Here is a 17,935-nt window from a genome sequence, read left to right as displayed (position 1 = left end):
CTAGGTATGTGGCCAGCCTGTGCACACACGGGGCCTGAAGAGGGCGCTGGATCTCTTGGAGCTGGGGTTAAAAGTGTTTGCAGGATGCTTGGTTGTTTCTGGGTGTCAGGATAAGAACTCAGAACTCATGACTTCTAACAAGACGTTGTAACCACCATACCATCTCTCCTGCTTTTGATGTTTCCAATATTTCTTTTTTTTTAAATCATGACTAATGGCCTTATATTAGTAATTGGGAACACTTTGTACATCTATTTTGCTGTAAAATTGTTTTAAAAAGTTAAAAATTAAAATTTAAAAAAGCTGAAAGTGTTCAGCTTTTTAGAGGACCTCCAGTTTAGAGACTTGCTATAAGTCCCAAGTAAAGAACCTTTCTTCCTCCTCCTCCTCCTCTTCTTCTTCCTCCTTTTTTTAAAAGAATTTTTTTTTATTTTTAGTGAATTTAACACCATCCACCCAAACCCACACTTCCCTGTTCCTCCATATCTACCCTTCACCCTTGCATTATCTCAATCAAAAGAAAACAATAAATAAAAATAAAACAAACAAATAACCAAAATACCTCAGCATGGAAGCAAATGGTGTGTCATAGTATGCTATACAGTAGAGAATACACTTCTGCCTAAACAGCTTTACTTGCAAATATTCACTGCAATGAGTCATTGATCTGGTTGGAGACCTCTGGCTTCTGCTATACCATCAATACTGAATCCTCATCAGGATTCCTCTCAGATATCCAGTTGTTTCCCTGTATCTTGGAGGAACTGCCCCATTGGTTCTGCAGGACCCATCTCCTCATACAGGTCAGCAATTCATAGACAGGTAGATGTTGGGTGGGCTACTCAAAGCCCTGGGTCTGGACCTGAGTGGTAGCTGAGCTAGTCTGCCTCGCCACTCTTCTGTGCTTTCTCCTTTGGGGCCAGGTCTCCTGCTGAGGGATAAACTTTCCTCCTTTTTATTGCAGTCTTCAGCGATGCTTCTAATGGAAAGCACAAGTCAGAAAGATGTTTCTTATGTTTTAGACTTTTAGGTTAACTTTTAACTTAAAATATTACCTAGTCACATGTACATGTGCTTGTCACCTCTGGGACTGTTTAACCTCTCAGAGAACTCAGTCTTCCTATAGAAGCTTGATTTGTCATCTAGGCAGCCATTGATTTCCTATAGCCCTTCAACTCTGCTGAGTAAGCCTGCTTACTCTTTTTATAGACACTATATAAACATATACATTATGTTTGTCATTATTGAAATTTCATGGAAGAAGTTTAAGAAAAAGATGTCTAAGAAGGTTTCTTCATGGAGTAATAACACAATGCAAAGCTGGGAAGCACAGCTTTGAATTACACACTCAGTAACTGAAGATGCTTGAGCTCAATTCTGTCTTGTAGCTGCAAATTCAAGTTTTTTTTTTTTAATAAAAAATCATCCCATCTGGCTCTTGGCAATCAAAAATACTATGTAAAAAGTCATTGTATCACAAGGTTGTGCTGGTTTTCCCACCTCTGCCTGGAGCCTCCGGTGCCAGAAAAGCATTTTCTCCCGGAGACATCCTTGAAAATTTTTTCCCCACAACGGATCACACTGCAGACCACAGCAGACCTGGCACTCAGAATTTTGTCATGGGCTCTCTTGGCATCTGTGCCAAGTGAGGGTTCATTAAATAGGCATCTTAAACAGAGCAAAGCTGAACTGAAGTGGAGATTGCCACTATGTGACCAATGAGCTTTTTAATTTGTATCTCGGACTGTCAGGCTGCTCTTGAACATCCCAGAATACTCCCGGATAGATCGTTCTACAGCTTTCCCAACTGTTTTGTCACACATTTAGCTTTTAGTTCTTCTGTGACTCCCATGCTCAGTTACATACCCCATGTGGGTTTCTGACCCACAGTTTGAGAACATGTTCTCTAGATGAGGAAAGCAGCACATGGATTGACAGCATGAAACTACATAATGAAAGTTTGTCTGCAGACACCAAAGTAATTAGTTCCATGTGTCTAAGAGGCAGGCTTAAAGGAGCAGCATCCAGAGTGACAGGGTTCAGTTATTAGTGGAAGATGAGACACAGGCCCATCTATGAGACAGATGAAAGGTTGTATTGTGTTCTATCCACATGTGCATCTTGATTTTTCCTAAAAGAGTACTTTGAACCACAAAGATTGCACTTCTACTGCACTGTTACTTTATCATTTGTCTTAAAATGTAGCACAGATTTTAGATTCTACTTCATTATGTATGTTCCTGTTAATATAACAGTTATTTTAAAATTCTTTGATTTATGTGGCCTCCAAAACATGTGAGTAAAGTTGGTGGTATTGGTAGTCCATTTTTTTCCTTTAAGCTTCCTCTTGTGTATCTGTGATAACAAGCCTGTCTGGCTCTGAGAACAATATGGCTTTTGAGTTATAAAAAGAGACAGATAGGAAGGAATAGTAAGGATACAGAAAGTGACTCAAGCCCTTGAGGATATTTTAGAAATTATGCACTGTTAAATAGTGTGAAGAATGTTAATGTGGTGATATCTCCTATTGTGAGCACTCTGCATTGTTTGCTTTGCTTCCAAGTAAGGGAAATATCGCAGATATAGATACAAAACACAGTTTTCATTTTTAAAGAGAGTACAAGATATTTTATCCTCAAGCCAAATATGAAAGATAAAGTTCTGGGAAGTTTTTCCAAATACCATGCTCCAGTGGAAGTAGCTACATGAGATTTTTATTAAGTAGAACACTGAGAGTAATGAAAGTATTTACCAAACACATTGGTGGGCACACAGTCTGAGCAGGGCACAGGAAAGCAGACAGCACTTTGCTATAAACCTCCGATGCTGCTGACAGTTTTAGCCTTTGGGTTGATGAAAATGCTGTTGATCTTCTGAGAATATATTGTAATGTTTTACTATTCACAAAGATGGTTAAATCTCCACTAGCAATGAATGGAGGGACTGAAAGTACCCCTAGAAGATTCAGCTATGTGGTTTTGCAGAATGTTTAACACAGGTGTGATTTTCTCTTTTTATTTCTTTACTTTTTCTTCCTGGGACCAGGACTATTTGATTTTTTTTCTTTGTTTGTTTGATAGCTATCAGATCTGTTCCTTGTGTCTGGTTATCTTAAGCCAGAAATTGTCAATCAAGCATTACCCTTTATTAATTGAACATTTAGTCTGTAATATTGATCTCTCCACTGCGTTGAATACTTCACCAATGCCTTGTAAAAAATAACTCCAAATTAAAAAAAAATTGCAACCTTGGCTGGTGTGAAACCCTCAACTTTCAGTGAAGATATTATCTCAGTCACAACCACTGATGCTTGCACTGGTGCCTTAAACTGTCCTGCAACAAGGGCATCCCCACAGCACTGACTGTACTCCTCAGAAGACACTGACTGCTCCTCTCTGGACTTTGTCATACCTACTAGGTAAAGGAAAGGTAAGACCATATTTGCCAATGATTCAGCAAAAAGTATATGATTGGGAGACAGGAGGCTGTATCTCTTTGGAAGACTTGTTAGAAGCTTGCCATACCTCTTTTCTGACTATATGCAGCCATGAGGTTCTTTTAGACTTGGTCTGGGTTCTCCTCTCCTATCATCAGAGTTGCACATTTGATTTCAATAAAGGATTCCAGAAGTGATCTTTTGCCTACTCCTAGTCTTTACCATCATCAGAGATTCTTTAATTTCTTTCTTCAAAGACTATAAGTTATTGTCATATAGGTCTTTCACTTACTTAGAGTTATCCTAAGATATTCTATAGTTTTAATGGCTATTGTGAAGGGTGTTTTTTTGGTGACTTTCTGTTTGTTGTTTGTATATAGAACTACTGATTATTATTATTTTTAGTTAATTTTGTATCTGTCCACTTGGCTGAAGGTGTTTATCAGCTATAAGAGTTTCCTGATAGAATTTTTGGCATTCCTTATGCGTACATGGTATCATCTGCAAATAGTAATAGTTTGATGCCCCCCTTTCCAATTAGTATCCCCTTCATCTTTTTTAGCTGTCTTATTGCTATAGATAGAACATCAAGTACAATATTGAATAGATATGGAGACAGTGGGCAGCCTTGGGTTGTTCCTGATTTTAGTGCAATTGCTTTGATTTTTTTCCATTTATTTTTATGTTGACCATAGGCTTGGTATAAAATGCCTTTATTGTGTTTAGGTATGTTCTTGTATCCCTGACCTCTCCAATACTCTTATCCTGTAGGCATGTTGGATTTTGCCAAAGGCATTTTCAGAATATAATGAGATGATCATGTGGGTTTTTTTCCCAGTTTGCTTATATGGTATATTATACTGGATGATTTTCATATTTTGACCTATCTCTGCATCTGTGGCATTCAGTCTACTTGATACTGGTGGATGATACTTTTAGTGTGTTCTTATATTAAGTTTATTGAGTATTTTTCATCAATGTTCATAAAGGAAATTGTTCTGTGATTCTTTTTCTTTGTTGATTCTCTGTGTAGTTAGTGTATGTATCCTGGTGACTGTGGCCTCATAAAATGAATTGGGCAACGTTCCTCCTGTTTCTATTTTGTGGAATGATTTGAGGATTATTGGCAATCATGTTATAATACATAGTCCCAGAGAGGCTAAGTAACAAGGAGAGCTCAAAAGGGGATACATGAATCTCCCCGGGAAGTGAAGACTAGAATAGATGTCATGGGTGGACTTGGGGCAGGTGGGGATGGTAACAGGAGAGATTAGGTTGGGGGTGGGTAGATGGAGAGAGTATTGGGAGAGATGACTGGAATGGGGGAGTCCATCAGATGTGAGGCAGAACTGGAAACTCACAGGAGTCTGTGAGAGTGACCCTAGCTAAGACTCCTAATAATGGGGGTTTTGTAGCCCAAACCAACAACCTTCTGCAACTAAGCAAGGCTTCTGGTAGAGGGATTTTGGGACACCAACCCAGCCATAAAACTTTCAACCAACAATTATCTTTCCTGCAAAGTGTGCTGGGATAAAAGTGGCACGTAAGTTCTGGTAGTGGCCAGAATGACTGATCCAACTTAAGACCCATGCCAGTAAAGGGATACATGCCTAACACTGTGTGGATGATCAGGAACCAGAGACAGATAGACAAGAGATCTAGGATAGAACCAAACATGACGAGAAAAAAGTCAGTGAAATGATTCCTAATGATACTTTGCTATACTTGTAGACCCGAACCTAGTATAATCATCATCAGAGAGGTTTCTGTAGCATTTGATGGGAAGAAATGTGGAGATCCACAGCCAAATGTTAGAGGGAACTTGAAGAAGACAGGGATAAAGGATTGTAGCAGCCAAAAGGATTCAAGATACTACAAAATTCCCAAAGAATGAACTAAGTAGAGCTCATAGGGGATCACAAAGAATAAATTGACAACTTAGGAACTTGTAAGAGTCTAACTTATTGGTGTATAGCTTGGCCTCCTAGTAGTGAGAGTGGGGGGTTGTCTCTGACTTTTTTGCATACTTTTGGGACCATTTTCTTCCTACTGAGTAGTCTTGTCCAACCTTAATATCAGGGAATGTGCCTAGTCTTATTGCAACTTGATTTGACATGTTTGGTTGATATCCCTGGGAGTCCTGACTTTTTATGATGGGAAATGTAGGAAGGGTGAATCTGGGGGAAAGGGGATGTGAGGGAGAGGGATTAAGAAGAAGTGAAGGAGGGGAAAATGTGGTGGGGATATAATATATGAGATAATAATAATAATAATAATAATAATAATAATAACAACAACAACAACAACAACAACAGCCTGCTAAGAGTTCTACAAAACTATTAAGAATTCAGATGGTAACTTAGGACAGCATCTAAGACCAAAAAGGATAGTGCAAATATTTAGGTGAGAAAAAGGGAGAATCAGAGGTACTACGAAAGGCTTTGAAGAGCTAAGACTTTGGGAATCACATGTTCTGTCATTAAAATAGTTCAATAGAGCTTCTGAGGGTAAAAGTAGAGGGTTCCAACAATCCACAAAGGCTGGGAACTTGTAGCTCACACCACTGGGCATTGGCCTTCTTTAGCCTCTAACATATGAAATCTTGGAGTCATAAACTTTAAGATCCCAGGGTTTAGATGCTCTGGGTTTGGAAACTCAGATTATAGGCCTATGCAATGAAGGGCATTGCTGCTAAAGTAGCTGCCCTTTGCTGGCAGCAACCTCCATCTAGAGAGAGCAAAAAATGTAGCCACTATGTACTACATACTATGGTACTATTTCCTCCTTAAGGAGAACATTCCAGTGGAAGATGGGGGGATGAATTTTAAAGAGGGATAACTAAAAACTATTAGGAATTGACTGCAATTGTTTAAGTGAGGGTTAAAGAGAGCCAGGTTCCTTCTCTACCATGAAAACTTGGAGGCAAAGGTCCTATCTGCCTGCATGATTACATCTCAAAGGGATAGGACCTTGAGAAACACATTTCTGTGTTATAAAACTGGCAAGGAGCTTTTAAAAAGATTTATGTGTCAAAGGGGAAAAGAAAGGATCTATAATTGCAAGTTTCCTTAAGTCCTTGCTCTGAGAGAAAGGAGATGGATTCCTGGAGTTAGCAATAGGACTCTGAAGACACAGTTTGGCTGGAGAACTTCTAAGGGTCTTAGAAACTAAATTTTAATTGTTATCTCCTATGGTGCATGTATAAAGTAACAACAGAGATAAGGAAAGGCTGGAAACAAATATATATGAATATCAAGTAAATAGAAAATATTAGTGACTCCATGGAGATAAGCCCATCTATGTATGTCTTTTGATTTTAGAAGGTTGCATGACTACAGGGAATCCTGTTTGGAAAATGATCACAATGAGTGATCATCATGATGTCAAGTAAAATAGCCCAGGCAACAATAGCTTTGTGAATGGTGTTGAGAGAGAATAATCTATACCAGGGATATATGCACCTGTCGCTGACCCCACATAATGGAACAGGGCCAGTGTAATCAACCTTCTACCAATTGGTTGGCTGTTGGTATTGTATAATCAATCAGCTTGCTGTCCACACTGGGAAACTGTCAGCAGTTCTATGGAATCTCAGAAGTAGTAATGGCTAAGTCAGATTTGGAAGGGCCCCTCCTCAGATTGAATGGGTGCATAGCTTCTGTGTGCTCATTGGGCTCATAAAGAGGTGGCAGGAAACACAGAGTGCTTGATGTAGATGTACTTTTCCCACCAGACTGCCAGTATCTTCGTTAGTAAAGATTAATACAGGTCCAAAGTAACTTCTGTGTGCATGACTGTTGTAAGAGACCCATACACATTTTCTTTTTTAAATTTATTTTTATTGGATATTTTATTTATTTATATTTCAAATGTTATCCCCTTTCCCAGTTTTCCATCTACAAGAGCCCCCTATCCCAGCTTTCCCCTGCTTCTATGAGGGTGCTCCACCCACTCCCTCCCACCTCACGACTCTGGCATTCCCCTACACTTGGGCTTTGAGCCTTCAGAGGACCAAGGGCCTCCCCTCCCACTGATGCCAGATGAGACCATCCTCTGCTACATATGCAGCCAGAGCCACGGGTCCTTCTTTGGTTGGTGGTTTAGTCTCTGGGAGCTCTGGGGGTTCTGGTTGGTTGATATTATTGTTCTTCCTATGGGGTCGCAAACCCTTTCAGCTCCTTCAGTACTTTCCCTAACTCCCATTATTCAGTTGAGGAACATCTAGGTTGATTCTAGTTTGGGAATATTATTAATAATGCTGCCATGAATATAGTTGAGCAAGTGTCCCTTAGTGGAACATTTAGATATAGTGGGACAACTTTTGCTATATGCCCAGGAATTGTATAGCTGGGTCTTTAGGTAGAACTATTCTCAATTTTCTGAAAAACCAACAAATTGATTCCCAGAGTGGTTGTACATGTTTGTCCTCCCATGAGCAATGTAGGTATGTTCACCCTTCTCCACATCCTCACCAACATGTGCAGTCCCTTGAGTTTTTGATCTTAGCCATTCTGATGGGTGTGAGGTGGAATCTCAGGGTTTTTGGGGGGATATTTTTTGAAGTTTTCATTTTTTTATTGACTTTATCCCAATCACAGTCAGCCTCCTCTTTGCCCAGTCATACCCTTACAAATAACCTTCCCCATTCTCCCTCCCCATCTCCTCAGATAAGGGGAGCCTCCTTTGGTACCACCTCACCATGGGGTATCTAGTTCCAGCAGGTCTAGGCACATCCTCAGTCCAATGGACCTAAGATATCTACAAAACATTTCACTCAAACACTTAGCACCTCATGGAACCTTATCTAAAATTGACCATATAGTCAGTCACAAAGTAAGCTTCAACAGATACAAGAAAATGAATTAACACCTTGTAACTTATCAGATCACCATGGATTAAAGCGGGACCTCAACAACAACATAAACACCAGAAAGCCTACACACTCATGGAAACCAAAGAACTCTACTCAATAATCTCTGGGTCTAAGAACAAATAAAGAAATTAAAGATTTTCTGGAATTCAATGAAAGTGAAGGTACAACATACCTAAATTTATGTGCCACAATGAAAGCAACGCTAAAAGAAAAGGTTATAGCACTAAAACCAAAACCAAAAAAAAAAAAAAAAAAAAAAAAAAAAAAAAAAAAAAAAAAAAAATTAGAAAGTTCTCATATCACCAATTTAAAAGTAAACCTGAAAGATCTATAAAAACAAAACAAAACAAAACAAAACAAAAAAAAACCAACCACACTCAAGAGGAGTAGAAGGCAGGAAAAATAATCAAAATCATGGCTAAAATCAATTACAAACAAAGAAAACAATGTAAAGAATCAATATAACCAAGTGCTAGTTCTTTGAGAAAATCAAGATAGACAAACTCTAAGCTAAACTAACTAAAAGACAGAGAAACAGTATCCAAATAAACAAAATCAGAAATGAAAAGGGAGACATAACAACAGACAATGAGAAAATTCAAAGAATCATTAGGTCTTATTTCAAAAACCTATACTCCACAAAATTGGAAAATCTTAAGGAAATGGATGATTTTTCTAGACAGATACAACTTACTAAAGTTAAATCAAGATCACATTCATTTTGATTTCTATTTTCTGGATGACTAAGGACCCTGATCATTTCTTTAAGTGTTTCTAGCCATTAGAGATTCCTCTGCTGAGAATTCTTGGTTTAGCTCTGTGCCCTATTTTTAAAATTGGTTTATTTGGGTTGTTAGTGACTAATTTCTTGTATTCTTTATGTATTTGGATATTAGCCCTCTGTCAGATGCAAGGTTGGTGAAGATCTTTTCCTGAAAGGAGTGAATTGGACTGAGCCAGGCTGACTTCATAACAGACTGTGAGCTAGCAGTTCAGGAGATCAGGCCTGAGTTTCTACTTCCCAGAACTGTGCAAGTCAGTTACTGGAACAAACACAGGTTTATATAAAAGGGAGCCCTTCACCACCTTGCAAAAGGACGGCTAGCCAAGCTTGTGGACAAGAGGTCCTTGGCATGATACAAGAATAGTTAGTCAAGTATGATTGAAGCAAGACCCTAACCAGTCATAGCATCACTCAGACCCCCGGATATAAAACCCACCAAGATATAGATCATGCCAGGCGGTGGTGGTGCATGCCTTTAATACCAGCACTTGGGAGGCAGAGGCAGGCAGATTTCTGAGTTCGAGGCCAGCCTGGTCAACAGAGTGAGTTCCAGGACAGCCAGGGCTACATGGAAAAACCGTGCCTCGAAAAATCCAAAACCAACCAACTAACCAACCAACCAACCAAACAAACAAACAAATGCTGAGCACAACAAATGCTCTTTGCTTTTGCATACTATCTGAGTCTAGGGAATCAGTTTTCAGCACCTGAACAATTTCTTGTCATGGTCTTTAATCACTTCTTTTCAAGTTGTTGGGCACCCAGATAAGCCATCATTGATACCCATGTGTCAGTCATTTCTTCATAGAGAGTAGGCCTTTGCACATAGTGTCTGAACTTGTTTCTTTTATTGCTGTCACTCACAGTCATGTTTGAGTGTGAGTCTGTGTTGTTAAATTCATCCATTTGAATTTTTCTCTCTATGATAACAGTTTTATGGGATTCTTTATGGCTTAGTTTGCATTTTATAAAGTATCTAAAATATCTCTGTTTATCAGCTACCATCTTAAAGATAATTGATCAATGTGATTCTTTGTAGAATGTCAAAAGTGGGTAAGGGGTCTTTATGATTGGCTCAAAAGGTAGTCCAATTGTCTCATTTCTAAATGAAAACTAAGAAGATATCATCCTACCCCTTCTAGATAAAATAAAATTAGGGTTTATTTTATGACACATTGCTAAGGGAAAAATTATGTTCCATACAGTGTGACCGGGTTGTGTCATTGCTCAGTGATCCCATCTCTGGAGCATCAGCAACTGTTAGATTCATCATCTGGTTCCTGTCCACAGTTATCCAATTTCAATACAACCGTGATTCCAGTTGGTATCTGACTGTGTTTGTACAATGCTTTGAGGTCAACAATAACCTCTGACACAACCCAGCAGTTTGTTATTGCTTTTGACCCACAATTTTGGTAGCTAGGCAAGCTGAAGATGGTCTAATTAATTACTGTTTTTTACTATGTATGTGTCTATATAGGTCAAAATGCCAAATTAGGCATTCTGTTGATTTCTCAAAATGGTTCTCTTAACTATGTAGTCAAGGACCACTGCAAATTAGCCCCACCCCCGTGTGTGTGTCTTTTTGTCTCTTTGTCTCTCCTTGTCTGTCTGTCTGTCTCTCTCTCTCTCTCTCTCTCTCTCTCTTTCTCTCTCTCTCTCTCTCTCTCACACACACACACACACACATGCACACACACACACTAGATCTATTTATTTACTGAATTCATTATCAAATGTACAAAACTCCTTTTATAACTCCCAACCATCTGATTGACATCTTGGACTTCCAGACAAATGGCAATTCATCAAGTCTAATAATGCCAAAGAAAGGTGGGCTCTTGTCTTAGTTTGTACTTCATATTCATTCTAGTAACTCAGCTGTAGTGTACTTTGAGAAGGGCTCCAAGGAATATAATAATACACTAGTGTCAAGCAGAACGCAATTAATTTTAATCGAGATCTCTGCTCTCTGCATTGCCTTAAGTTTAAAAAAGCTGTTGGCAAGTCATGACTTGGCATTGTGATGGCTTAAGTTAAGTTTTAGCCACCAGACTTAGGGATACTTTTCCTGTTGTGTGGTTTAAAGAGTATCTTTATAGGTTTCTTATCTGTTTCAGTCCTAGAGACATTGAGAAGAATTGGCATTTGCTGGAATCTCTGAAGGTCAACATGATCTGAACCCTGTGTGCTAACACTTATGGTGTATTTGCTCATCTTGTCTTTGGCAATTCTAAGTCCTGTCATTTCATTTCTGCTATTCTGGCAACTTGATTGCTCTTACTATTGAGGTCACTAGCCAGTCTCAGTTGCCACAGTCTCCACTGTCAATATCCGTTCAACTAAGAGCTAAAGGATAAAGACTCTGGTGGTTTGAATAAAAATGGCCCATAGGGAGTGATTCTATTAGGAGGCACTGACTTGTTGGCATAGGTTCTCTATCTCCTGACTGTGGATCCAGATATAGTGTTCTCAGCTCCTTCTCCAGCACCATGTCTGCTTCACACTGCCATGCTTCCTGACATAATGATAATGGACTGAACCTCTAAAACTGTAAGCCAACCCTTTCTAAGGATTGCAATGGTCATGGTGTTTCTCCACAGCAATCGAATTCCAATTAGGACAAGAAACCTTCCAAAATGAGGGTGCGACTCCTTGCACTATACCCCACAAATAGCCTAGTATGTGCAGTTTACTCCATCCATTCTTTTAATGTGTTTGTCCTTGCTGATGAGTGACAGCAGTAAGCTTACTCATTTTGCCAGTGTTCTGTCATGGAAACTAACACAACCTAGCCAACCTTTGGGGAATATAAACAGTTTCCTCAGGGATTAAGCCGTGTAACTGGCATCTGGTGAGTTTTCTTTCACAGTAGTTTCTCTCAGTGAGGTCTAAGAGTTTTCTAATGGGAGGGGTCTATTTTTCTCACATGAAGAAAAGCCAGTTCTGCAGGTCAGGGGTCCTTATGTGCCTAGGGGATTTGAGATGTTCATTTTTATGAGCCTAACTAGATGTGTTCCTTCAGTCTTAGCAGTGTTTTGTTCACTAGTGAAGGTTCTAGAGCTCATTGTGAAACATGGAGAAAGTATGGGTTCAAAGGATGGCTTTAAGAGTCTATAATCTTCATATCTAAACTTTGTATTTGATTTTTTAAAAATATGTACTTGTCTACAAAAGATACATATTGCATTTTGTATGTGTTTAGTTTATTTTGAAGGCTTTTGCTTATTTTTATATGCCTTCTAATTTATGCTCAGGATATATGCAGATATTGAAGTGGCCATATGAGTATTCATGTACCTACTTGAGCCAAACTATGACACCAATCATTGTGGTGTTCTTTTTGGTGGATGAATCCACTCACTCCTCTGTGGTGTCTGCAACTACAAGAGGAGACAAAATTCATATACAAATCCCATATTCCAGGATCTGTCTCCTGTGGCCACTTCTGGCACCAATTCTGTTATCTATCACAGCAAACAGACTAATAATTAGAGGAAAGAAAATTCAGTATAGGAAAACTTAAATGTCAAAATCTAATTTAAATAAAGCCAGAAACTCAACACGATATAAACTTTGCAAAAATCTAAGCACTTCAAAACCAGGATTCATTCCATTTTATGTACTGATATGTGGGCTTTGTTAAGGAATATCACCAGTAAGCCTATGCATTTTTCCCGGGTTTTACTGATGGATACTAATACAACACTGCCTTTCTTTGGGGTATATAAGCAATTTCCTTAGGGGTTAACATCTGATGAGTACTTGTTTTAGGTTAATGGACAAATGATGGTTATCAGTCATTTTTTTTCAGAGAAGCAACTGTTAACATAATGGATGTAAAGAACATTGGAAGATAAACAAACAAACAAATACATGTCAGTAGGTGGTAGTAGTGAAAATTTTTAGAGCCTGAGGCCAGAGGTTGCTTGTAGGTGAGAACACCTAAATGTGTGAGATCATCCACATGAGTAATATCTTCCACAGGAGTGGGGTCTCCCACATGTGTGAGATACTTGGGTGGAAATACTGATGTAGAGTTTGGTGGGTGGATTTGGTTTATAAGACTAGCCAAATGAGGGTTCAGAGACACTTGTTAGAGAGTCTAAGCGTTTTGTTTTGCTTTTTGGAAGTCATTAAAGTGATTATTCTGGGACCAGCATGCTGTTGCTGCTGTCACCACAGAGAGCCCTCAGGAATCTGAATGGGGGCCTTCTCTTTCTATGATGACTTTGCAGCAATTCATCAATGTCCTGGACTGATAAGGCTTAAGAAAGCAAGGTAGTTAGCAAAAAGATATATTAGATCAGACTGAGTTTTCTAAATCAAGAAGAAGAAAGGTGAGTGTCGTAGTCAGGGTTTCTATTCCTGCACAAACATCATGACCAAGAAGCAAGTTGTGGAGGAAAGGGTTTATTTAGCTTACTTCCATCTTGCTGTTCATCACCAGGAGAGGAAGCCAGGAATGGAACTCAACTCAAGCAGGTCAGGAAGCAGGAGCTGGCACAGAGGCCATGGAGGGATGTTTCTTACTGGCTTGCTTCTCCTGGCTTGCTCAGCCTGCTCTCTTATAGAACCCAAGACTTCCAGCCCAGGGATGGCACCACCCACAAGGGGCCCTACCCCCTTGATCACTAATTGAGAAAATGCCCCACAGCTGGATCCCATGGAGGCACTTCCCCAACTGAAGCTCCCTTCTCTGTGATAACTCCAGCCTGTGTCAAGTTGACACACAAAGCCAGCCAATACAGTGAGTTAGGAGGTGAGATTAGCACTTTGCTATTGGCATAGATAAGACAACATACAAAGATTGGTATTGGAGATACCAGTTATCCACACAAGTATGTTTGTAATCTCAAGAAGAGGGGCACTGAGCTAAAGCAAGAACCGTTATGTAAGGGTGGATAATGAAGTTAGTTCAAAAGTATCTCCCCCCCCAAAAAAATCTAGAAGTTAGATCAGAGTGGAAAGTTGCACGGAAATCAAGAGTAGAAGTGCAAGAAAGTCAGGCTGCCCAGCACTAACAAATTCAGCAGGCGCTAAGTGGAGCACACAGGCAACACCCTAAGCTATTTCAGAGCTGTCTGGAATGAGACGAATCTATTTCAAAGCTGCCTGGAATAGTTGAATCCAAGTTTTCTCCAGAGATGGATGATAATTGAAAGTAAATGCTGAAGATGGAAGAAGAGACATGATGGAAGCTAGCTGGGGTTGTGGTAAAAATGGCAGCTGTGTTGTCAGATGGCATATCTATTCTTTACTTAGGAATTAGTGTGATAGGTTTTGGCCAAATGTCCTGGAGTTCAAACAATGTTCTCTTGAATAGTCAGTATCTGAAGGAGGCCAATAATCCCATGTTATGTCTTATCCATTTGAAGATATTCATTTATACTACCTGTCTTGTTTTGTAGACATTTCATATTTCTCATAACTTGGAATGAATATTTTGAATAAATGGCCCAACGGATTTTTTAGTCATTTTTTTTTTTTTAACAAAAGCAACTTCTAGCACAATGGCTGTAATAAGACTGGAGCTGAAGAGACCTTTGGATAATTAACTTCTATTCCTTCATTAAATGTTTATGAGCTAAGGTCAATGATGTTTAAATCAGGAAAACACCTGAATTTCTCCAGAACCACACAGCAATGTGTAGTAGAGCTGTGGTCATTTCAAACATGTTAGTTTATAGTTTCAAGGACAAAGCTGTGAGCCACAGTGTCATCTTTAAAAAATAAAGGTATTCCTTAGAAATTGAGCTGGTGATGATCCCGTTTTCATTTTCAACCTGGAAGTTTTTGCTCTGTGTAATCAACCAAACAACCTTGAACTGTTTGCTCCCATGGGCTAAGAAGTCATTGGTATCTGTGTAATTGACTTCTCCACACTTCCACTTTCTCCTAGCTTATATCTTTTTGCAGCGCTGAAATGGTACAATTAATAAAAACAGTGTAAAGTGGGTGAATTAGTTTGAACTCTTTATATTCTAACGGATATCAAAATATCAAAAGTTAAAGTCTTACTTCTGATGATCTTTCTCCAAGGGCTGTGTATTCTGCACCATTGTGTTACACAGGAAACCAAGCAAATGAGCGTGGAGCAGCAGTAAGATGAATTGGATGGTTTTGGTCATCATTGTTATAGATGTGGGAGAACTGACCATACTTCTTTCAAATCAGTGACTTACAAGGTCTCTGAGATCCAACTTGCCCATTTTTAACCATCATTTTTCATCCTGAACACAGGTAATGGGAAAGATTTCCAAAGAGGGGCAAATGTGGGCACTGTACCAGGACTCTCCCCAAGTGTGATGGTTTGTATATGCTTAGCCCAGGGAACAGCATTATTAGGAGGTGTGGCCTTGTTGGAATAGGTGTGTCACTATTGGTGTGGGCTTTAAGACCCTCTTTCTGGCTGCCTAGAAGCCAGTCTTCCAGCAGCCTTCAGATGAAGATGTAGATCTCTCAGCTCCACCTGCACAATGTCTGTCTGGATCCTGCCCCGTTCCTGCCTTGATGACAATGGACTGAATCTCTAAACTTGTAAGTCAGCCACAATTAAATTTCTTTATAGGAGTTGCATTGATCATGGTGTCTGTTCACAGCACTGACACTCTAACTAAGACACCAAGTGTGGGTGTTATATCAGGATCTTCCTCTTGTTCTGAGTGAATATGTGACTGAGGGATAATCTCTCTGGGAGCATAACTTATTATTCTGAAATGAATTACCATTTAACAGATGGATGGGAAATGTAGACTGAGTGTCCATCACTGTACATTGCACTTCATGAAATTTTACATGTAATTATTAGTTTTGCTAAGGATAGTATTGTTAATGAGGATGATAGTATAGTTCTTATATCAGTGTCTTGTGTGGACTTACCTCATTTTCTATTCTCCAGAAAAGATAGCAGCTTTATTCCTGAAAGAAAGTAAAATGATAGAAATAAAATAAAATGTCTAGAATTAGTTATTCTTGACTACAGTGTGTGTTCTGTACCTCTAAGATTGCTGTTTCTACTGTTTACTCTGCCTGTTGAAACATTTATTCCTGCTTTATCAAATGCTAACCTCTCATTAAGGCATCTTTTGTGGAAAACATTTCTGTTCTACAAAATAGCAATTTTCTCCTTCATTCAGACATGGTTTGTTATTTAGACATTTCTGATACTATTAAGCTGTAGGCTTTAGAATGATTGCCTGTACAATTTTTCTCTGTGCATTGTGTAGACATTGGGACTGTCAAATAGCAAAGATGTCATAGGATCGATAAAAAAAAACAACTTGAATTTCTCTCTATGTGAAGAAGACATAGCTGCCTCATTGGATGCCTGCTACTGCTCTAAGCATGCAGCATTTGGAGGATAGTGGCTGATGGCATCCTCTACTCAGTTGTCACTGAGATTTCATGGTCAAGCTAGATGGAGAGCAAATGAGAACAGAGAAGAGGGAGGGAGATTAATATGCCCAAATCTAGGTAGATTCTATCTGAAGTTTGAAACTCTGAACCAATTTTCCTTAGCTACCTTTCTCAGTTAAGGAAAAAAATACTTATTTTACTTATTAGAATCCAGTAATAGATAAAAAGAGATTAAACATGAAGCAGGTTGTTCAAATCTTTGCACCTAAGACAAGATTCTGTCCACCTTATTGCTTTAGAAATGTCTAAATACAATTTATTACTCAAAGGATAGATTTGCATCTGTCATACAGAGAGCATATTCAAAAGCTGTGCAGTATTTTATCAATATAGGTCACTTGATAATTGAAAAATGACCACATGTACCAATGAAGACTGGGGCTGGTAGCAAATGCAGTATTCACAGACATAAAATCAGTGAGTGGAGATTCATCAATCTCTCGATAATGCCAACCACAGAACCAGACGTGAGTGAGATTAAGGTGTCAACCTTGTGATAGGGTTCTTTTAACTTCCAAGTTCTGGGTTTTCAAATGATACTAAGTCTATTTGAGCCTGCCAGCTGTTTGGTAGCTCTGTGAAATGAATTGGGTAAGTAGACTGAGCTCCTACTGGTAATGTCTTCAAAGGAGTAGGAGTGTCTAGTAGTACTGATTTCTGACTTTATTTTGCAGGTTATTATACCAAGTTTGGGGGGACAAACCCTCAAGAGCATAGGGGAAGTGAATGTCATGTTATGAACTTACTTTGGCCTGAAGGTTTTCTTTTCCTAATAAAATACTAGCATTGAACGGTGGAATGCATTAACTATTAATGTGTATTTGTACTCTGAAACAGCTTAACAATATATATACCTTGGGTCTTTCTCTAGGGTTGTGCTCTCTATTGTTATGCACTAGGAATCCTAGGACAATTCTGTTTACACCTTGTTTATACCTCTGTTCCCCATCTGTTAGCAGAATATTCCTTAGGTTCAAGTTTTCTTTTCTAATCCTGTAGTAGAATCAAACCTTAGCCAGGCAGTGAGTTTTCCTCTCTAATCCATCCTAATTAAAGCAATGATTATCCTTTCCCTAAATTATTTTAATTATATTGTTCCTTGTTCAGGAAGCCATTGTAGCTTCTAATTAGCTTGAAAATCATAGGGATCTGCTGAAGGCCCTTAGCACCCTCTGCTCACTATGGTGTGTTCATCCCTAGGCACACACCTAAACAAGGAACCTTTTCCTTCACATGGACCTTCTTTCTCCCAGTCTCTCCCTCTCTCTCGATTGTTTCCTTCAGAGCTGAGTGTGTTCACAAGGTTCTAGGAAGATGTCTCAGGAGTTATGAGTTCTTACTGTACTATCTAAGCACCAAGTTCAATTCATAGCATCCAGTTGGGGTCATAACTCCTGGTCTGGGCATTCAAAACCCTTTTGTA

The 17,935-nt window shown here is 39.1% G+C and overlaps 1 long non-coding RNA gene across 1 annotated transcript in view; it reads left to right on the top strand.

The window, feature by feature from the left end:
• LOC116073413 overlaps nucleotides 1-17,935 on the top strand; it is a 68,795-nt gene that overhangs the window by 3,131 nt on the left and 47,729 nt on the right. The gene's annotated exons all lie outside the window — the stretch shown is intronic.

The sequence above is a fragment of the Mastomys coucha genome, unplaced genomic scaffold (genome assembly GCF_008632895.1).
Source record: "Mastomys coucha isolate ucsf_1 unplaced genomic scaffold, UCSF_Mcou_1 pScaffold23, whole genome shotgun sequence".
NCBI lineage: Eukaryota > Metazoa > Chordata > Mammalia > Rodentia > Muridae > Mastomys > Mastomys coucha.
Note: the sequence above shows the minus strand (reverse complement) of the source record. Positions and strands in the feature narration are given on the sequence as shown.